Source organism: Opisthocomus hoazin, chromosome 5, assembly GCF_030867145.1.
Source record: "Opisthocomus hoazin isolate bOpiHoa1 chromosome 5, bOpiHoa1.hap1, whole genome shotgun sequence".
Lineage (NCBI taxonomy): Eukaryota > Metazoa > Chordata > Aves > Opisthocomiformes > Opisthocomidae > Opisthocomus > Opisthocomus hoazin.
The window spans coordinates 37711133-37734462 of NC_134418.1; the positions used below are offsets into that span (position 1 = coordinate 37711133).

A 23330-nucleotide genomic window follows, 5' to 3' on the forward strand; every position below is an offset into this window, starting at 1 on the left:
GCCGCCGCGGTGCCGCCACCTTGTGCGGCTGCTGCGTCAGCGGTGCGTCTGCCCGGAGCTCTGGGGCGGGAGGTGGTGTTGCTGCTCGCTGGAGCGGGCGGAGGCGTGCCCCTGAGGTGACACAGCGGCCGGTCTCGGCGGGAAACCTGTGGAGGTAGCTCGAGGGACTGCTTGGTGCACCTCGCTGCTTAGGGTAAATACACCCTTTCCGTTTTTTGCTGTCAGAAAACAGGGTGGCTGCTAACAGTGGGCCAATCCGCTAGAATTACCCCTTGTGCTGCGAAATGTAGCGGTGGCAGTGCATAGATGGCTTCAGTATATCTTGTTGCGTACAACCCACACCTGGGAGTGAGTTTGCTCAGTTATGTGAGGAGAAAGACTCAAAGCTTTTATTGTTTTCAGGGAGAGAGTGGGTGCGTGTAGATCATCTCAGTAGGATGACACTGATCTTCAAAGAAGACAAAGGCTTGGGCAGAATTTAGCCCTTCTGTTCCTGTCATCTTGTGAACGTGTTCCCAAGCAAAACCGACCGTCTTGTCAGATGATACTGAAGAGCCGCTCTACAAATGTGTAACTGGGCTCAGCTGCTCTCCCTGCCCTGAGAACATGATACAAGGAGCACTTTGGACTTGAGAAAAAATGTTTATTCCACATAACTGTGTGGTGCTGAAGCATCCCTGCCTAATAATATCAGCCTTAAGGATAATTCATGATTACACAACTCGGTCACAGAAGTTGGATAACTCAGGTGTTTTCACAAAGTCTGGTAGACAGTGCAAGAGACTCAGTCCAGTGGAAAAAAACATTCATGATTCTTAGCATTTTCATAAAGGTCTGCCTTTTCAACACCCTGTGCAATGATTAAGTGTTTAATTGTCTGCCCTCTGAGCTAGTTCAGTAATGACTGCCTCTGTGAGGAAACAAGATCAAGTTCTTGCCAGTTAAAAACCTGCAATTAAAATACTACTACTATTCCTCTTACCCAAGCAGGCTGTGTTTAACATATGTATAAGTAAACACTATTAAGAAAGTCTTTTTATCTCAACAAGTCACTGCTTGATTGTAGTTAACAACAGTTTTTATCGCAGAATCGTAATATGTTTGGATTGTCTGGGCACAGCTGTGGCACAGGTCAGAAAAAGACGGAGTTGCACTCTTTCCTCTGGATTTCCGTCCCTCAAGAGTTTAATTTAGATTTTCCATAACATCTTACTGTGTTCTCTTAACTTCCTTTGTATTTTAAAGACAAGTTCAGAAAACAAAAACAAGCAGTAAGAGATGTGAAGTACTTTTACCTATCTTCCTACTGAGGTCTTATATCTAAATTCATACACACTGGCTAAATAACTCCAGAAGTTTATTTGAAAGCACTTAGTTTTCCACAGCGTTAATATGGTATTCTGCTGTATTCTGGAAGGAATGCTTTCAGAAACCAGCGTGGCTACCATAAGCATTGTAACCTTCATTTGCCTGTTCTGGCTGCCCTCTTAAGAGATTGTATTGCTACCTGAGCTTGGATAGGATGCCTAGATTTCCTTCTGTGAGCCTTAGATCTAGCGCAGCAAATGGTGGCTGTTGTTGATCCCCGGATAAGAGCTGGAAACCAAGAGGAGTTCCAGGAACCTGCCCTAAGGAAATGAAATAATTTGAAAGACTCAGTTTAGAATAATTTTGCTTGAAACAATTTACACACTAGAAAATAGACAAATCCAGTAGAATAGTACAATACAGAAGCTAGATATACTAAGTATACTTGGACTGGAACATTTCCAAACCTAGCAGATAGAAACAACTGAAAATGTGTAGGTTCCGAACGGGAGAAACACTGGCTGGTTGCCCCCTTGGTAGTGTACACCTCAGATGAGTCCAGATACAAAGCGCCAAGGAAGTCAAGGTCCCAGTGCAGCCGCAGGCACCTTCAATGCCAGAACACCATCATTAGGTGACAGAGGCACTCACGGTCTGCTAACTCAAATATGACAAGCAAATGTCTTCCTGTCTTGGAGCAGACTAGTTTCAACTTCAGCCAAATTTTGTTACTCTGCTATTAGTTTTACCTGCCAGAGAAATGCCAGAAAAAAACAGTTTCTCCACCATGGCTGCTTCCAGTGTTCCTTCCTCGCCTGTCTTTTGTTTTCCAACACAAAAAGTCTGTCACTGTAAAGTATAAAAGTTATATGTTCTATAAACCTACAACTAGTAAAGGGCCCCCAAAAGTCTCTTAGCATTACTGTGTTGCTTCTGCTATTCTTTATGTGCGCTTCTTGGTGGTTCTTTTGGCATGAACAAATCTTATTTTGATCTAATTGACAGGCAGCTGTTGTAGATCCTGATCCGTGACTGGGGAGCCCAGGTATTTCTAAGGTATGTAAATGTGAGTGTCAGTGGAGTAATTACAGCAATATGATTAGAGGAGTGAAAGGAAAAACGGGCATTACAGGTTACCTGTGGGAAGAAACCCTCAGAATTTTCCAAATTCCGAAATTAATGCACAGCTAATTCATTCATACAGATTTGATCTGAAGAACAAACAAAGTAGTAATACTTGCATATTACAGTTTCCCATAAAGAGCTTAGTGAGCCCTGGAAAAAACTTATATGAAAGAATATTGTCAAGTTTTTAATTACGTGTTACAGCTTTTGTTGTTCTTGAGTAATTATTTAATTTTATAGGGTTTTTGACCTAACAAAGTTTGAAGAATACCTAGAAAGTGAATAATTTATCACTATATTCATATGCAATCTCATCTATTGTTAATTGTTTATCCTCTAGTTGGAGGTTAAGAGCCATTAACTTTCATAGCAGTCTCTCTCTGCCATGTCTGACATGATTGATTCTAGCAACAAGGGAAAAACAGTATCTTTTAAAGTTATTTGCTCACTGGTGTTCAATATTTTTCTACATCAGCATGCACACAATGAAGCCTTCTGTGTTACAAAGTGTCACATATACTGTGACTGACTATTGCACCTTTGTCCTCAGAGTTTCACAGACTGATCAGTTGCCACCTACTTTGTTTGCTCCACGTATGAAATAGTTCTCTAACAGTTTTTTTTAGAGAGAAACAGGTAGGATGCTTCTGGATTACTTTTCTGTGAGTTGGTGAATGCCTCAACTCAGAGCTGTGTTCTTCACTTTTTCTTTCCAAACACTATTATTGCAGTCTCTAGAAAGACAAGTGAACACAGTGAAAAGCACAATGAGAGCATGACTTTTCAAATAGAAGTTGAACTCTGACACAAGCCACTGTCATGGCTGAAGTTTATTTTCCATTGATTTTGAAGCAGAAGAAATGTCTCCTGTCACACAAAGACATGCTATGTTCAGGACAGATTGGGACGTGAACTGTGTGTGAGGGAATGTAGGGATGTCTTAGTAAATTTGGAATAACAGAACAATCGATCAGCTCAATTGATTTTGGGTATTTTTAAACCCAGCTGAATGTATTGGGATGCACTCATGATGTTTTTTTTAAGTAGATACAGCTTGTAAATGCTTACTGTTGACGTCAATGCAATGCTTAATGCCTTATTTCAAGATAGCATCTGCTTACACTCCTTAACATATCTTTATTTTGTATTTATTGTAAGTGCTACATGGAGACCTATAGATAATTTTTTTGTATCAGATCACAGGGTCTTTTAATGCTGAAGGTATACAAGTTATTAAAAAATTTCCTACAAAAATTTGAAAATATAATATGAATAGCATTAGAGCTAAATTGATATCAACACATACAATTTTTCATTGCTACAAAGTCTACTATTATTTCTTAGTCTTTGTAAATGGTGTGCTATCAGAAGTGCTTGGTCATAATATTGCAGAAATAGATTAAGTGAATCTCTAACAAAACATTTCGATTTTGTTCATTCATTACAATGTTACTCTGTCTAATGGCATGCTTCACAGAGAAGTCTCTTTAGACCAGGCTGGGACCAGCAGAAACCTGTGAGCACCAGTCAGGCGCTGACCAGTTGAGAAACTGGAGGTGCCTTGCTACAGATCCAGAGGTAGATTCGCTGCAGCTGGAGCTCAGCATGGTGTTGGGAGCTGGGAGCAGCTTTCCTTCAAAGATGGAATGCTCAGGTTACTCTGGCTCTCAGCTCTTGGTCTCACTGTGGCTCTGGTGTCTGTTACTCCAAATCTGGTGAAGTCAGTTGCTGACTTATATACTAGTGCCCTGGGGTCGGCCAGGATAGGGTTAATTTTTACAAGAATCCAGGAGGGGACACAGCCAGGACAGCTGACCCAAACTGGCCAAACAAACGGGGTATTCAATACCGTGGGATGTCATGCTCAGTGCAGAGTAGGGGAGCTGGCTGGGGTGAGGTGAATTGCAGCTCGGGAGCGCGCTGGGCATTGGGCGGTGAGCGAGTTGCCCTGTGTATTTGCTTGTTTTGCATATTCTTCTTATCAGTATTATTGTTGGTACTGTTTGCTTCCTTTGCTTGTTCTGCTAAACTGTCCTTATCCCAACCCACGAGTTTTGCCTTGTTCTTCCGATTCTCCTCCCCACCTCACTAGGGGCAGGGGTGGTAGAGCAGCCGCGTGGTTCTTTGCTGCTGACCAGGGTTAAACCACGACAACTAGAGATAAGTTTTCAAAAAGCATATACCAATGTATTTGCAAAGGCAGATTTTTAACAAAACAACCTGTTTGGGACATTTCCAACTGTGTGTATGCAGCGGGGTTTTCAAATGGTGACTTCAGAATTGCAATAATTAGGCTGTAGTGAAACAGCAGAGAAAGTACCCAGGCAGGCTTTTGGGCATAGCCGTCTGTAAGCACGAAGGCAGATTGTCGGTATACAAAAGGGCAGGCTCCTACACTAAGTATCTATGGTCTCATATTTGACTGTAGATGCTTGTAGGACAAGCACTAAATGCCCAGGCCTATCATTAGATTATATAACCTCAGTGTATTGTGGGATGTATCTGCAGACAGTATGAACACTATGGAAGAGGTGCAGAAGAATATTCTTTGGCAGTTCTCCATAACGGAACACAAGACGAAAATAGAAAGTTACACAGACATAAGAGTGCAGGAAGCACATTGAGGGTAAGACTTGTCTAGAGGGTTGGTAAGTAGGCTTTTTGCTGGTACATTGCAGTTCACGAGCTCAGGTATGGGTATTCTTGCCTTAGCTCTGGTAGTGTGTGGCACTATAGATAATGAAATAGTGTATATAAATGTAGAATTAAAGTCAGAAAATAATTTGAACTCCTTAATGCAACTGCAAACAATTTTAGTATTTCCTTTCTTCCAATGCAGTTCTTTACTATACAGGTATGACCTTTTGCATACTGGGCAGAATTGTACTATGTGTATTTTACTACAACACTGGCAAACCAAGTGCTTAAGTAACCAGATTATGTTTATCCATGCAGTGATACAGTTAAATCCCATGAAGTCAATGAGAGCTTTTCCAGTGGCTGTAATTTCACAAATTTATTAATAATAGTAACCTTGTCTTGGTTTTAAAAAGAGATAGGTTGTTTGGTTTGTTTGTTTCCCCCAAAGGAAACACCACTAACATGGACATTTTACATTTAGTTTTGAAACAAACACTGATTTAGCCCTATTTCAGTTGATGCTTTTTTTTTGCGTTTTAACTCTGGCTTGGGATTAACTTTATAAGATACTCCTGTGTTTACATGTACATTTTGTTCTGTAGCCTGATATCGCTTACATTAAAAATTCCTGTGGTAATTTCCTTGGTTCACCACAGTCACCATCTGCTGGTTGTCTACAGGTGTCTCCCTCAGCTGCTGTTCTCTTGGTAAACGTTAGTGTGGATACACAACACTGCTAGCTGTGAGTTAAAGATCACAAGCAAAAGTAGGTCACTACTGGCATTCCTCCTGTTCTGTGTTCTTGTATCTCTTTATCCTGCTTACCTGCCTTTCCACCTCAGTTCCATTAAATCTTTGAGACATTTATATTCTATTCCATCTTCAATCATGTTGTGTTTTTTTTTTAATTGACTGTTCTAGCTACTGTTTGGAGAGACAGTTAATGAACCCCTGTTTCGACAAGCCAATAGTTCATAGTAGCTGACCATAGAAGCAGGCCTCTGTCTGATAAGCAGTGGTGGGAAGCAAACTACACACTCCAGTTTTGGTTTAGTTTCAGAAATGGTGGATAGCTATCCTAGGAGATTTCAGCAATAAATTCACAGGTTCCCTCTGAGAATCAAAGTGAAGGTAACAATGTTTCAAGCTAATACACATTTTTTAGCCCCATCTGTTATGATGTTGGTTTTCATAAGGAGATTGGCTTCTGTTAAGGGCAAAAGTCATTTAAGCAGTTTGTGCAGGTGTTTATTGCTCTTTTCCATACCAAAGTCCACATCACTCTTGAGGGGGGAAAATGGTAAATACACAACCAAGTGTAAATGTGTCATAGTAGTGACTTAATGATTTTAAATAGGCATATATGACCATTTGTATGATTAAATGCCTTTAGTGTGTTGTCATAATCTGTAGAACTATGTCATTCACACATAATGGAAAACTGAGATAGAATTAAGTTGTAACGTAGGCTACTGATAATACACCTCCTCACTGGACAAAATGTGTCAGGGTTCAAAGTCACTAAAAATCAGTCTGTCCTTGTAAGTCTTTTTTTTTTTTTTTTTAGCAACATGTATGTGAAAATTGTGTGAACATGCAGCTCATGTTCTTTGGCAAGCATTCACAGTGAGGAGCAAATTGCTGAAGTCCTCTGTGGCAAAGTCCATATTTTTCAGTTTTTGCCCTTTCTTTTTCTATTTTGCTATTTTTGGTGAGGAAAGGTGAGGAAGTGGCAGAATACAGTCAGATTATACTTACCAGGTAGCAGCAATTACATCAGCAACTCATCAGTTGCCTTTGCCACTTTCTAATAAACAATACTTACAAACTTACTATGCAGCCAGAACTTTGGTCTATTTGTTTAGTTAATAAGGTGAGTTTTGCTGGGTCACTTCCATTATTAACACTCACATTCGCTGGTACGTGATATTGTCACCAGGGTCTACAAAATCTTTGCACTGGCTGAAGAAATCCCTCTGCTGGAGCAGAATACCTTCTCCTTGCTTAGAAAGACAGCCATTGTGTTAAAATTTGTAAACTGGAGCCTTTATTACAAAGAAGCTAGGCAACATTTTTCTTTTGATTTTCTGAGTAATGAATTGTCTTTTTCTAATTTTACAGGTACTCTGAATGGACAGGCCGGTTAGGAGACTGAGCAAAGTCATTGCTACAGATAGAAAACAAGTGCATCTCACTCCCATTGACATCGCTGTGGAGATGCAAAAGAGGACCATGAAGTTCTAAGACTCGCTGCAGGTACAACAGGAACAAGGGATAAGAAAATCTGATAACTTAATGGCACGAGAAAAAATGAGGAAAGAATGCACTTGTTAGAAGTGTAATGAGTAGTTTCCAGCATCTGGTGTTTATATGCAGATACAGCTTCTATAAAGACTGATGACAAATTTCCTGAGCAATAGCTTGTATAGTATAGCACATAAAAATTATGGCAGTGCATTTATAGACTTTGTTTTCACATATTTCACTGTAGCTTTAGTTTGCACTTGGCATGCCAAACTGTACTAAGTAGTTAAAAAACATTTTTTTCCTAGCCGACAGAAGGTTTGATAGCATTGTTCTTAAACGTTTCCTTTTATATATTTCTCATATCAATCAAGTTGTTTATTTATTTAGATGCTGATAGTCCACTTAGTCATAAAGAAATGGCTGTTATGCCAGAATGTTTTAAAGAAGAGTAAAGCAACCAGTCTGTAAGATCAGACACAACATCATCCTGTGCTCACAGAAAAGTACACACCAAGATTTAGGTATAATTTGAAATGTAATTAAAAAAAGCAATCAACCCTTATCCCATGCAATCCATACAATTAATCTGGCACTATGCAACTGTACAAATTTATAGTCACCTAGCCTTAAACTTGTTAAAGAATAAGCACCACAGGCCTCTATAAAGCCTCAGAATGTATGTGCATGGCATGTTTCAGGGCCTTTTTTCTAGCCAAAAAACACCCTATATACTAGCAATAAATTGCTCCCAAAAATGATGTCTTCTGAATACGTATAGTCTATCTAATTTTAGTCTTCCTGATTTCTTGTGAAAGGTATGGATGCTTCCCAGAAGTGCAAGTCAGCTCAAAACAACTCATAGCACTGGTTTACAGGATCCAAACCTCATCAGAATCCTCACTTTCGGTTTCTCAAGTAAAAGTGCAAAATGTAGTATGCCACAAACTTGCGTAAACTGTTTGTAGTATAAAAGGAAGTGTTGTCTGGCCTGCCAAATGCATGTTCTACTTCAGCAGTGGCTAAGCACATAGCTGATTTTTCTGTGAATGCCCCACATTATCTGGGACTTGCTTCTAAAATAGTGTTAGGAGGAGGTAAATGAGGTTTACCCAAGTATGTTAACAACTTCTAACCCGTTACAAATAATACCTCTGGTTCTGAATAAGGTTCTAGTTTGTCTAGTGTCTTGTCAGTGCCTGCCGCTGTTAAGTAGTGTTTTTGACATAGGTGTGATCAAATTTCTCAAGAAATTCAGGATTAGAGTTATATTTCTTCTGGTTAATGCAGGAGGACAAATTATGGGCCCAAGTTTTTTTTTTTTTGTGGGGGAATACTCTCTGTACTAGGTTACAAAGGCAAGCCTTATGTGAGAAGAGACAGCCAGATCCTTCTGGGAGTCGTCAAGATCCTGTGATGAGAGGAATGTAAATATTTTGCATATAATAAATACATTAAATATTTAATGATATGAAGGACAACTGGAAACAAGAAGAATATAATTCTTGTGTTATGGTTATGTTTTCTTGACCATACATATGAGTCTGAAAGTATGTGAAGCTAGATTCAGAGTTTCTACTTTGTGTAAAAAAGCAGCTGTAAACCTGTTAAGCAGGCAGGTTTGATTGTTACTGAAGTACTCTGGAACAGGTGAACCCGATCCTTTTATTTTACAGGCAACATTTCCATGAAGGGTAGTCTTAACTAGTTCTCTCATTCCAATTCATCTTTTATTTATATATTATAAGGCTGTGAAACTTTATTCTCTACTGCCAGAAAAAGAGAAAACACCAAACAAAACAAAATGCTGTGTAAGCAAGACACTCCAGTGCATGTGTTTTAAGTCCCTCCCCTTGGAAGAAACAGATACAAAGACCACCAGATGATGGTAATATTACTCAGTCAGGGGTCAGCTGCAGCTACACTGAGATGGCAGAGCTACTCAGTCACATGGTTTCTACACTATCATGTGAGAAGGACCATGCCTGCCAAGCTAGTCTGCACTACCAAGGAGAGGGAGTTTTGAGTGGGAAGGCACTGGAGTCTTTTAAAGCTCATCCTGCTGTTAAATACACACTTTCCTCAATACATTCCTGACATTTTTAGATACTATCACGACAAGTGAGTTAGACTAGAATACCTTGCAAATTTTCTGTTATTAAAACCTTTGGAAAGTAGGTATATAGTAATAACAACATAACAAATCTCTTTGCACCCCTAGCTCCTCTTTGTTTTGAATAATGACCAGGGCTAGACTGAATCCAAATGGGAAATCCACGTTCCAATAAAGCAATACAATATTATAGTTTAAAAATCAGTTTGTTAGAATCGGAAGCTGGAGGGGTCTTAGATAGAAATAGCCTGGAGAGAGACAGAGAGAGAGAGGTTGTCTTTAACACAAGTAAGGAATTGGGAACTTTCCTGTTAATACGTGTGGTCAATGCAGTCTTGCAGAAGTAGTCTTTAGAGACTAAACTTTTCCTGCAATGGTAACAGCAACCACGTACTTGTAATTTGTGCTGCACAGGGATTCAGTTATGTGGGTAGTGCAAGGTCTCGTGACAGTTCAGACACAGCAGAAATCTTGTGCAGGACTATTTCTTGTTGAAAATCAGAGTAGCCTGTTTTCTTTGTTCCAGTGCTGTTAGTGGCCGCAAAGAGGTAAAAAATAACACAAAAATATCTACATTGCACATGAGTGTATCTCCAGGGGTGCAGATACACTGCCAGTCCAACATGTTTTTTACAGAGGGATGTTACAGCCTCTTTTGCCTTAAGTGAGTTAATTTCTGTTTAGACTATAAAGGTACAAAATAATGTATGCCAGTGTTATGAAAGAGACAGTCGTACTGTCTGGAGATCGTGTTTGTCCCTATTTGGAGAACCATTATACTACAGTAGACTCACTCCACACAGGTACTGGTCAGGGATATTTCAAACAAACCTGTACTCTTTATTTGTGCCCATAATAAAGTAATTAAAGATCAATTAATATGCAGAAAAAATGAAGTAAAGTAAGGCTGTTATTCTGCATTCAGTAATACAAAGTCTGTGCACACCGGATTTCCTGGCAGTAAAAATTTTATCTGTATTGGCATGAGCACACGACTGCATTTTTACCAAATCAGCCAGAGCATATGTTACAGTGTTTATTCAGATTTTATGCCAGCTTTCTGTCAGTTGAGGAGGATGCATTGTGCCTGATACAGCATAAAGTTAGAAAGTTACAAACAGACAATATCTCATCTGATAGGAACTTTCCTGGAACAAAATTATTTCTTCAGGCTATTTAATGTCTCACAGAATGATAGCCTACCACCCTAATATGTTGTAAACCCTACATAGTCCTTAGACAAATCTTTTTCAAGTCAGAGCATGTCTATATCTGATTAGCTGTAAGTAGACTGGCAATTTATTCCTCAGAGGGAAAGAAGGGGAGAGTCACAAATTCAAATTATATTTTGCACCTTAGGCAAATACAAAATGTTTCAGAATGTGATTTGTATAGAAATCTCAAGTGAACTCAAGTATAAATGTAAATAATGAGATGGGAAAAAATGAGTTGTAATGATAATTAGGAACATAATCCTTGAAATTATGGGGTTAGGTTTGGGCCCATGTTATGAAAGAAAAAGGATTTGATTTTGTGATTCCCGCCATGTTTCCTCTTTTAAATATGCAGCTGCTGTGTCATACTGTGGATCCTTGGCATTTCATTCTGAAGATGAATTGTTATGACACTCGTTACTGGAGGTGAAAATAATAAACAAGAACATTACAGTGTGAACCAGATGATTTTTGAGATGTCCTAAGTTGAAGGGCTGAATCTATCAGTAGGTATATATGGATTTTACTAACTTTGACATAAAATTGTCTGAGATTATTTAAGACTTTTTGGGGATTTTGTTAATTGTAATTTAAATTCCATTTTATGAACTTAACTTTTGTCACTGCAGTGTTGTCTGTCTTTGGCCAGGGATTGTTAACGACTACAGTTCAACATTCAATGACAGTACTGCTTAACATCATTCAGGCAACCCTGGCTATTCATTTCTGCACCTGCACTGCAGTCTTTACTAGGCTAGCACAGCAATTTTTTTGGGTGCAGAGTGGACTAGCCCATGGAACTGGTTTAACTGCAGAATGGCAGGGATTACGAAAGCTGGCACTGCCACTGAATTTTTTTTTTTCCTCCATACTACATAGTGTATGAAAACAAATGGAGCAGGGAGCTTACAGCAGACCTGGCAAAAGGGTATGGCAGATAAACTGAAAGAAGCATTGTTCCTGACAAGCTCAAGGTAAGAGCATACCTGTACCTCCATTCCAGGGAATAAGTTAAAGTAGAAAAAGGTATCCTGAAGTAGATGCAGTCATATGAATACATAAATACTTTTGAAAAGTACAGCATGTACCAAGGGCTGTAAGCTTTGTTCTGGTATAACTACATCTATACCAATTGTGCTGGTGTAACAATGTTATAAAAATGTTCTCCTAACTGACAGAGTTATGCTAATAAAACTTTTACAGATACAAGACCCCTAAAAACTGGAATCATCAATAAATAGCATACCCATCTAATTGCACACCAAATTCAGCATGAATTGCTATTATGCAGATCTTAGTTAAGAGTTCGTAGAGCTGTAATTCTACTAAGCTAGCATTTAAAGGAGTGCAGAAGTTCCTTTTTAGAAATTGAAGAGCTGTTCCATTTCTCTTGATATGTTTCAGTGAACTTTCCAAAATCATTCTCAGCACTGCTGAAGCATCTTTAGCGTTCTTCTACTACTCTTTCTTCTATCACTACCAGCTCTTAAAAGCTTGTGTTTGTTTTCAGAACTGGACCAGATTGTACTGAGAGACTGGTATTTTTAATACAGTTTCCTGTGGAGAAATAACCTAGACTCTTGGCAGCATACCACTATTCAATTCATACAAAGCACTCACATCGTTTACTCTAGACGCAGGCTTGGGGCTCATGACAATTCCGATGTAATCTGTACTAGCAGTGCTATTTTAACTGAAATCACATTACATTATACAGAAGTACTAAATGTGTACAAGAAGAGAACTTAAAACATGCTTCGGGGCTGAATTTTGCAAGAAGTGATGTTTCATAAAAGCTTATCAATCAAAAACACTTCTAAGAGAAAGTTGATTAACTATACTGAGTTCAGCTCTGATGACACACGACAGTTTGCTACTTATGTAGATAATTAATCCAAAATGTGATTTGTGTATTTGACTTCCACCTGCAAGAGAAACAACAGCCATACTATGTGTGATTACAGTGCACCTGGGACAGAATGGGTTCACCTGCTGAGCGGCAGACACTATAGAGGCATTCTCTTAGGCTGTTCTGGATGCTCGGAGACTCCGGAGTGGCCACAAATTCTAAAGCAAAGAAACTACTGAGGACTGTTGAGTATGGTTGGCCCAGATACTGCAAGGAGGGTCTGATCTCCTTGAATGATAGGGCCTGTCAATTTGTGGTACACCAGGTGGGAATGAGAATGATGTGAAAAAAACATGTATGTGAGTTCTCATGATGCAATTTCTTAAGAAAAAATGGCAAATTTATGCAATACCTGTAACTATTAAAATCATAATTCATTTCCTCTTAGACTATTACTTCATTATAATAACTCTACCTACACAGGAATTTTTTTTTATATTCCGCCAACTGTCGTGCACATAGCTTCCACACTTGTCTAAACAACCTGCTTTTGTTTGCCACTCTGAAGCCATGGGAGTTGGATTAAATGTTAAAATGATAGTTTACAGCCAGATTTACTGTACCTGTGCATGCACACACTAAGAGTCAGCATTTAGCTCTGGCTCTTCTTTGTGCTTCCCATAAGTGCTGTGCTGAAGTCCGAAGTCTTCTTGCTGTATGGAAAAAGCAAAAGTACAGGAAAGACTAGAATTCAAACTGTTTGAGGGAACTTGTGAATTGAGCTGGGTCACAGGCAGGCTTCATGCAACATCACATTAGAGCAAAAGATGTGAAGATATCCAAAAAGAAGAGAACTGGTATGTTCTGGGCCTTTGTTGGAATTCAAACTAAATAGGATACTTTTAAAAGATATTGACAACTTACTCTTCCATTCTTCCGTGGACAATGTGGAAGAAAATAGAGTGGTGTGACTGAGGAATGCTTGTATAATCATGTCTCCAAGGGATCTCTGGTACACAGAAATTTGATCCCTCAGATATGGATGTAGTCGTGTATTCCTCTTCCTTCCTGCTTACCTTCCTTCCAACATCCCTATTGCTGGCCGGTCTTCTATCAAAGAGATACTCTGGCTGGAAGCTGCACTGTAGAAGAGTTTGTTAAGAACCATTGCTTTCACCATTCTAAGGTATAGGTGTAAATATGATGTTGTGTACACAAAGTATTTATTTTTATTCCTGTAATTTGGTGCTCTTAACGTGTCATGTGGATAGGTTTTGTGAGGACGATCAGCTTTTGTGAATGCTGCTTACCTCTATTTAAGTTACTGTCATTACATGCTCCAGATGACAGTTTCTTTCCTGGTAGCAAGCCAGGAAACCACAAGCTTTTTTCCCTGTTTCATTCAGAGTTCCCTCTTCAGCCCTCTAGGCGACTGCCTGTTCTTAACACATGCTTAAAATGATAGTGGCTTTGAATGGTGACCTGTAAGAGCCAGCTCATTCGCTGGTAGTTTCTGCAGTGAACTAGCCGCCACTCTTTATGCTTACATGCCAATCATATCAGGCTCCAGAGAACATGCCCTATCATCCAAATGTGTATGAGTAAGAATATTTTTGTTACAGAAGAAATAGTTAATCATTATACAGTTATGTCTATAAAACCTTACCAATGCATTTTTCTATCAGTAAAAACCTAATTAACCTTCTTTTAGATAAAAATCTTTTAAAGAAAAACTCTTACACTGCAGTAGTAAGGCAAAATGCACAGAAGCATTTTACACAACACAATTTATAATTATATACAATTATTATAATTGTTCTGCTGTGAACTCCCAGTATGCTTAAATCTCATTGCGCAGCAATGATAATGGCACACCTAACTTAGGATTTGCCTACAGATGGTAGAAGAAGAAATTCCCTCAAACAAATCATCCTTGGAAAGGCTCTAATGCAAGGCAAAACCACTTTTTGGTTTCCTGAGTAGGTCTGTAAGGCCTTCCAGCCTTACAGAAAATGAGTATAATAATGTTTTTGTAAATAAGGGGTTCTTTTTCACAACATAAATCAAGGCCTTATACCTATCCCAAGGCTTTAACCCTCTAAATGATTCCTGAATTGCACTTAGTTATGGCCTTGTTTTCCTTATGTCAAGGTGTCGTATGGGATCTGTACTATTATAAGCAATATTAAGAAAGAGTGAGAATAAGCCCTGTGCCGCAAATAAGCCCCCATTTCCCTCACTGCTCTGACGCAGCTACGAACAGTATCAGAGCTATACACATGTCCTTAATTTCCAAAGCATATGAGGTAAGAGGCAGGAAAAGACATATGATCTCCACAATCAGGAGAGACTCAAAAATCAAAATCAACAACTTCTCCTTTGCTACTATAAAAACTGAAAATTGAACAGTAACTCTTCGCCTTTCAGCTTTTACTTCTAGGCTCTGAGCTCCTCAAAGCCACCTGTATTATCTTGTACTTACATAGCAAACTTAAGTGGGGAATTAAAAATTTTTTAAAAAAGGAAATTTTTTGGTGACCTTATTAAATACTTGAATGAAAGAGAAGGTTGAGAGAGAAAGAAAGAAGAGGGAAAATGAGTAATAAGGATAGGCTGAGGGTTTGCTTTGACTCCTCTTTGGGATTAATCCTGAGCATTACCCAGTTTAAACCATGTTGCCTTTTGCGCTTAGAGTTTCATCAGAGTCATGCACATGGTGCTCCTTGGTCACAGAATCACAGAATAGTTTAGCTTGAATGCATCCTGGAGGTCACATGGTCCAACCTCAGTTCGGAGCAGCACCATTTAAGATCAGGTTGATCAGGGCCTTGTCCTGCTGATTTCTGAATATCTCGAAGGATGGAGAGTCAATAGACCCCCTTGGACAACCTACTCCAGTGTTTGACTACCCTCATTATGAATTTTTTTTCACAATATCTGTTCTATCTGTCCTACAGTCTGTCTATCCTACTATCTGATCCGTGACCAGGACCATTTTAGGAAGTAATTGTGTCTCTTCTTCAGAATCTGCTGCTCTTGCCTCTTCTTTCAGTCTTGGACTCTGATGTTAGGGGAGCACAAAGGGCAGGAAATCAGGAATCAGGACACAGTAAAGTTAGTTTGGGAAGTCTTCTGGTTCTTACAGCCTGAAAGGGCTTTGTGCAGTGCTTTGGACATGGTCTTAATGTAGCTCCCAATGAATAACTGAGCTGAGGAGTATCTTTTGCTATAGTTAGTCAGGAGAGTCAAGGTTTGCATGTGTACTTCAGTGGAACTCAAATTTGATATGTTTTACTTTTGTTTCCCCTTAGACTAGTGATTTGAAATCAAGTGCAATGAACACTGCTGTTTCTCCAGTCCCCACTCTGCTCCCACAAGGGCAGGCAAATTCCCTCACAAACACTGGGAAAAGATTACTGGTGCCTCAACTTATTGCAGTACATAGTCATGGACCGTAACCCTGGAACTGGCCGATGCACATGCAGGTACGCAGTGCCAAGATAGACACAGTAAAGGTATTCCACACATGCTTTTCCCAGCAGCAGCCTGTTTTAAGGTGTTCCCAGGACCCACCTCAATTGCCATCTGCTTGTTCCTGACACCCTTTCAGCTGTGCCAACACAGCTGTTTATGTGTATCTTTGGGAACTGAATATATGACTAAACCAGGTTAAACTGCCGAACAATGCATATTTTGCAGAATTTTTCTTTGATACCTGTTTAATTCCCTGAGCCTGATTTGCAGCATGGCCTTACAGATAGTCGTGTTGATAAAAGTCATGTAGCTGTCAAGAGAACAGGACAGACAGATAGGAGGGAAAAATTGTTGGAAGCACCTGAAGTCAATATTGCTGCCAAAGGCAATGTATCTTCAAATTTAGAGCTTTGTTGCGTTGCTGCTAACAGCAGAGCTAAGCTATTGCTGTTGCTCAGCCCGTCTTATAGTCAATCTCAGCAATGCTGACACATCCATAGGTATACTCGTATTGGTTTGCTCATCAGCAGCGATAAGCTGAAGGTTAAATTAAAAGAATGTAGTTGCCAACTCTGCTCTATGGATACCTACTAATTTGAGGGCTGATAATCTTGCACCATCTTTTGTTATTTCTCATGGTCTCCACAGTTCAGTAGAAAATAGTTTCCAGAGTGGCATTGAATGAGGTGCAGTTTTACCGTACACTTAATCCAGAGTAACAACAGGCAGCCAGTGGAAAGAGTTGATTCTACTCTTCCCCCAAAATTGTATACATCAAGTGCTGACACGTCTTCTCTTGCACCAGATCAAATGGTTGTGCAAAACAATTTTTTTGTTGGGAACACTGGCCTAAATTGAAGGGATTAGGAAAAGCAGAAGTAATGAGCTAATTCTTCAGTGAGGATGTAGCTATAAAAACACTCAGAAGGCGATCCCTCACAAGCTTATGAAGTTTTTTAAAAGAAACACCTTGCTCTTTGCAAACCCAGTACTGCTGAATTTGCAAACAAACACTCTCAGGAGCTGTGGAATAGATTCTGAATTAACAGTGTATTTAAAGCTGAAGTTCTTATTTAAATTTTTATGTTAATTTTAGTCTGCCATTGATGTCACACTAGTGTACAGCAGGAATCATTTTACAGAAATCACAGACACTGCTGTGTCCCTTGTGAGGTAATTTGTACCTGTGTGAAATACATATGAAATGTTACTAAATCAAGTCAGCATTTTATACCCACTTGACACTCGTATGGCAGTGATATAAATTACAGCAATACAAGGCATCAGTGAATAAAATTACACTAGAATAAAAGTCTTGTGTCAGAATCTGATCCCATATAACTGTTTTGTAGTGTTGTTTTAATGAAACATTGCAAAATTGAAAAATCATTAGTAGTCCTGCCAATGCTTTAGCATTTAAAAGGTCCCATTCTCCATTTCCCCATAGTCCCTTTATGCTACCCCATTAGTTTAGAAAGGCCATAAAGAGAGCACATTTAGCCACTTGGGAATATTTTGCTTGGGAATGTGTTTCTCTTGCCTTTGGCATAGTAGGTATGTTAGGTTGTGGCTGAGGAGAGAGGGTCATGGCTGGCCCAACTCTCTGTTCCAGCTGTTCTTGGTTGCTGGAACATCTCCTAGGGGCCCCAGGCTGCCAATTGTACTAAAATTGCTGGTAGCCGTATGACTATTCAAGGAGTAATTAGCTACCAAATGTGGGTAAATATGACAGAGTCTAGCTAATACTGCTTGTGTCTGAACAGACTAATTAAAGGCTGCACACATGAGAAGGAGAGAAAAAAGCCTTCTCTTTTAAGGAAAAGAATTATTAAAAGAGAAAATTTTATCTAGTATTAAAAAAAGTCTGTTCCTTCTAGTAGGAAGGAACAAAAATTAGCAGTTTTGATAATTAAACTTGGAAAACAAAGCACAACTAGAGTTTTTAAATTAAATGCTTTCACTGTGGGACCTTCATACTCTGCTTCTGAATTCATAAAAGCCATTTTATATTCTTTGCAAAAAAGTTGTTTAGTGCAAGAATGTTTAAAAATTATTCTTGCATATGAAAAAGCAGGAGTTCTATTTCTGCTGTCAGAGACGTACCTAATTTAAAGAAACCCAGTTGGAGATACATCATCATGGGTACATAAGTTCTGTTTCTCCCACTGTACAAAATGAGATGGGGAGGGGGAATAATCTTCTGCTGATTTGACAAGACTACAGTCCTCCATGCATCAGTATAGCTGTGTCAATTGTGATTCGTACCTGTGCCCCTCCCTTCTGCTACTCCTACAATCAGTTGTGAGTAGTTCTGCTCCATCCCGTTTATCTAATGTGTGTCTTCAGCGGTACTTAGATATTTGCTAATACGATCATAATCACAGCTAAATTTTCTATGCCTCTAGCTGTGCTGCAGGGAATAGCAGATTTTTTAGCTGCAGGAGTCCCATATATAGCTGATTATACCTACTTCTTTCTCTAGTCTGAAGTAGATCACAGTTAGAAGAGAACAACCAGAATGAGGCCCTCACAAGAGCAGCAGATTCAGAAGAAAACAGCTCCCTTTACTTCCTCCTGCTCGGCTATAACAGATTATTTTAGAAAACACTTCCTTGTGTTCTAAGACACTGCAGTATCACTAATACCCTCCCAGCTGTGCTGAGGGTTCCATGGTGCTTCCCAGCCACCAGCCAGCCACCTGCCACCCTCAGCAGTCTCTGTTTCTTTCTCAGACTTAAACCTGTAAGAAGTCTCTCAGATACGGCAAACAACTTGCAGTGTCCTGCCTTGTGCTTTAGCCATAGCCACTAAATTTGGGGTGTTCTCTGTCTGTCTTTCTCCTCCTATCCTGATGGATTGGCAGTAAGCCTAAATTTAAGATGTAGTGCTCTGAAATACACAAATTATCTCACTAAATATAGCAGAATTGCATCAGTCTTAGTAGCTGTTTATGGCTGTAATCCGTGACCAAATGAAGAGTCCCAAGCTGTCCATTAATGGTAATTTTGCTAAGAAGATATGTAGAAAAGCTATACTTAGAAAGAAAGCCAGTTTCTTCCTCTTCTAACTGCAAAGGGGCAAAAGCCATGCTGTCTTGGTCAGTCCAGAGACCAGAGAACTGTGAACTGACCCACATATGCAAACACTCTACATAGTTCAAATCAGATTGAATTCCAGCCATTTTACAGCTAGGAATACAGGTGTTACCTCATTATGGCAGCTGCAACTCCTTTTTTATAGGCGGCTTCAAAGAGCAGTTGATATAGGCTAGTGTCCCTGTTAAAATAACTTCCTACACTATGTTGTGAAAGTGGATTAGAAATGACATACTGCAACTGTTCTTTATTCTCCAAAACAAAAGGAAACAAGGCTTTGTTATTGAATGCAGTCTTTAACTAGAACAGGCAGTTTATGATTGTCTTTTCAGTACAAATCTGGTGATCATCAGAGTCTGGGGCTAATACTTGCTCTTTTCTTCTTTATCCTTTCCATTAATTTACACTTGGGAATTCATGTAAGTGAGGTGTTCTGTGTTGATGTGAGAGCTCCCGTGGAAATGCGAAGACATGGTAGCTGATTCTCCTGCTCTTTGAACTGAGAATTTGGGTGACCTCACTGGCAAGTCATAAAAAGACTCTTAGGTAAAGAGCAGCAGTGATACTGATTTAGCAGGACAGCCCAACCTGAAATGGTCTTCATGTTGCTTTGATTGGTTTTAAGGCTGAGGATGAAAGCTCTGTGCATGATGTATGTGGAAAGTTATCAGAAGGCCTGTGACATGGAATTTCAAGAAGTCTCCGTGTTTACAGTCTTTATAACGGCAATACATATTTTTTGCTGCTTGTTATTAACAGCTGGAAGCATCTTAAAAATGAAAGACGATCACTGCACCCTGAAGGAGGGGAAAGAAGTAGAAATTGCTCTGTAGCCTCAGCACTCTTTTGTACAATTCAGGAAAGAAGAACCCAAAAATAAGAATGGTGAGATGTCTGTACCTTTTCAAAAAGTCTGGCAGATGGTGCCAGGGCATGCATCTCTGCTACTTGACCTAGAGGCATTCTGGCTGAGACAGTGACAATACAGTCATATAAGCTACATTTTAGAAATACCTTTAATTGTTCATCATTATTCACATAACGTTGCATATGTGGAAGTAGGGGCTTCTGTGGGAGTACTAGCTTGCAGAAGAAACTGCAGGCTTGATAAAGTAAATTAATGTGTGACACATGCAGCTTCCATCTGGATGCATGAAAAAAGACCAGACTCTTAAAGTTTTATAAGACAAATCTGTGGTTTGGGTTGGGTTTTTTGTTTTGTTTTGTTTTTAATTGACGGTAATTTGCAGCTCACATGTAAGAAAGCTAAATAGTGTTTTTCCCCCTACATTCAGATGCAGAGCTGTGTTTCCCACACCTACAACTGGTCATCATGTCATTAAGATGTATTCTTTCTTTGTTTCTTTTTACACTAAAGATTAGTGTCATGTTTGCTACCTTGCCCAGTGAGCCTGACATTCCCTTTTCTCAAGTTCCTGATCGTTTACTTTACTTCAGTCCTTATCCAAGAGCAAAATGTTAGCCTCGTGACCAGAGCACACCTCAGAGAGATCTGTGTTTAGCTGCATTTGGCCAAGAAAGGAATTAGGCCAGATTTCCCGCCTCTGACCAAGGACTAATAGCATTTTGTAAATTGGAGTGTTATGAACATGGTGGTCTCCCCTGTTAGATCACGTTAGCAGAGGACAATGATCTATCCTTACCTCCTTCTGGAAATTTGGCATGGTGACACACAAGTAGATGGAACAGAGCACCTGCAGCGCTGCACTGAGATTTCCCTCTTGACCCACTGCAGGCAAGTACTTCCTAAAACTGTGGCTTCAAGCACCTTCTTGATCAGCTCACTTGTTGCTTAGGATTTCATTTTGAGGCATGCAGGCATCTACTATGTCAGGAGCTTAAGCAGCAAAGTGGATCTCTGGGTTCCAGTCTCACTCACATCTCGTTAATATCTAACCTAAATGCTACCTAAGACCTCTGTACAAGTTATCACTGAGTTTGTTACTGTGTTTTCTGTGCTGGCCAGATGTAAGGTAGCTTTGTACAGGGAACTGAATGGGTATGCGATGGCATGGTGTTGTTTTATGGCATAGTGCCCTGGGAAGGAAAGAGCAGAAACTTACAGCCAGAGATGGAGAAGAGGACAGGACAGCTGCTTTCCATGACTGTGCGAGCTTAGATTGCCTTAAGCTTCTTGTGAAACCACAGTTATAAGTATTTCTAGGGAGAAACATTTTTCTATTTTTAAATTAAATGACATCACCAGTCCAGTTTATCTAAGTACTGCTGCTACACAATACTGCTATATTTAGAAATTGCTGAGCTCCTTAATGCTAGAACAACTTATTACAAAAAAGATCACAGTACACTTCTCCATTCTATTAGTACTACGAATTTTATTATTTATGCTAGACCACTATATTCCTTTTTAATTACCACACACATGAATTTACATCTTCCCTATGTGATTGTGGCATCCATTTCCATCAATCTTTGTTTCAAGTGTATGTGTAAAAACTATTCCCCTTATTTTCAGAGTCACCACTAGCTCTGAACTCATCCAGAGGCCCTGAATCATGGAGAACAAAAATGCATACTGGTACACGAAATTAGGATGCATATTGGTACGTACCAATGCATATTGGTACATGAAATTAAGACCTTGCATTGTTCTCTCCACTCCTTTTGAAGGAATCTGTCCTCTCATTAGGGTTGGAATGGATGTCTAATGCAGGTGGATTTGTGGCACGCAATCTGCACATTAGCAAGCAGTTCTAGACTCACATTTCTGAGTGAAAAGTACACTGTGTAACATGTTTTCACATCTCACATCTCATTTTCAGAAGGTTAAATAAAGAATCAATTCATAAAAAGACGTACCTCATTATAAAGCAGTGAGGATCAAAGTCAGGCACGGATAGCTGGGACATAGTACAAGGAGTCTTAAAGCACTGAAGGCTAGCAAAATAGGGGTAGGGTTACCTCTGGATCAGGACTTGCTTCACTGGGCATGCTTATGAATTTAATTGGTCAGCTTTGGGTACACATTTGCTAGGGGGGAGAGAAGTCTGTTGTTACCAACTTCTGGCTTTGGAATTAGATTATACATAAATAAAAGCAGGTGTTCTCCAGGATAGAAGGTTTATAATTTTTTTCATCTGTTGTTCAGGAATTGCAAATTATTATTTTTCCTTTCAAATTCCTTCTTCCTTCATATTTGCATGGGTATTTGCTTTCAACGAGCAAAGGCTATATGTGTGGTGTCAGAAACTAAACCCTGAATTGATTAGAAATAGGTTGCAGAACACATGGAAACATACTGATAGTCTATATGCCTTTAAAAAGCTAATCTGAAATCAACACTGAAATGTCAGGAGATAAGAGACACCTATCAGCATGAGTATATGCAAGCACTTTGGATATGCAGAAAATAATTTGGCACAAGGTTTAAACATTTCAAGTGTCGGGGTTGAGCAATGTGAGTACTGTAATCTTGTTACTTCTTCAGAATGGCACACACAAATGCCCCAAAAGAAATCAAAGCCAATTTTCTAAATTTTAAGAATATGCTACTAAAATTTTTGTGTGTCAAAGAAAGTACATGATGTTAATTAAGTGAGGGGAATTCATATTGAATGTCATATGTCACCCACACTTGCAGCGTTCCAAGCTGTGCTTAGCCTGTGCTGCGACATGATATACGCAGAGGCATTGCGCAGAACAGGTGGGAATCCACAGGCCTCAACACAGACAAACCAGGGAGTCTTGGCAACATTTTTTCTGATATTTGTCATTTGGTTGTAATAGGACAGATTTGCTATTACACTTTCAGGTGTACAGTAACAGGAACAGATTGCTTACTAATTTGAATGATTTTAGTAGTGCATCCAATGCAAATAAAGCAATTTACCAAACAATCTGTGAGTAAAAAGATTCAGAGCTTTACATCAGCTTTGTCTTTTGTAGATCTAGCAACTAATTGCCTGGCAGAGCTTTAATTTAAAACAACATCATAGGTATAGATATTTACTTCCTGTTTCCTAACTAAAGTAGATTGAAAAGTTTGACATAGAATAATGAGATTATCCTGCAATTCTTTGGTTTTACAACTTTGGGCAAATATTCTATTGTAAGAATAAACAGTTTTGTATTCAGTGGTTCGTCTAGAATAATAAATTACTTAGATTTTCTGTCTGAATGAGAACCACTCCCAAACTGAGCATGTGTCTTTAAGTAGCTTGAATTGTAACATGTAATTTAAAAGCACTTTAAAAATCTAAAGAATGTGAGACAGTCCACCATTATAT

General features: G+C 39.3%; 1 long non-coding RNA gene across 2 annotated transcripts; it reads right to left on the bottom strand.

Annotated features, from left to right (window-relative positions):
• Positions 1–466: 466 nt before the first annotated feature.
• On the bottom strand, positions 467–21980 carry LOC142361409 (uncharacterized). 2 transcript variants are annotated; one of them, XR_012764003.1, is made up of 4 exons: positions 21904–21980; positions 21147–21243; positions 13117–13206; positions 467–1628 (listed from the first exon to the last, which is right to left on the bottom strand). It is a non-coding gene; the product is annotated as an uncharacterized LOC142361409 (long non-coding RNA). The 2 variants fall into 2 exon arrangements; XR_012764004.1 differs by lacking the exon at positions 21147–21243 and having other exon boundaries at positions 21904–21978.
• Positions 21981–23330: the final 1350 nt, after the last annotated feature.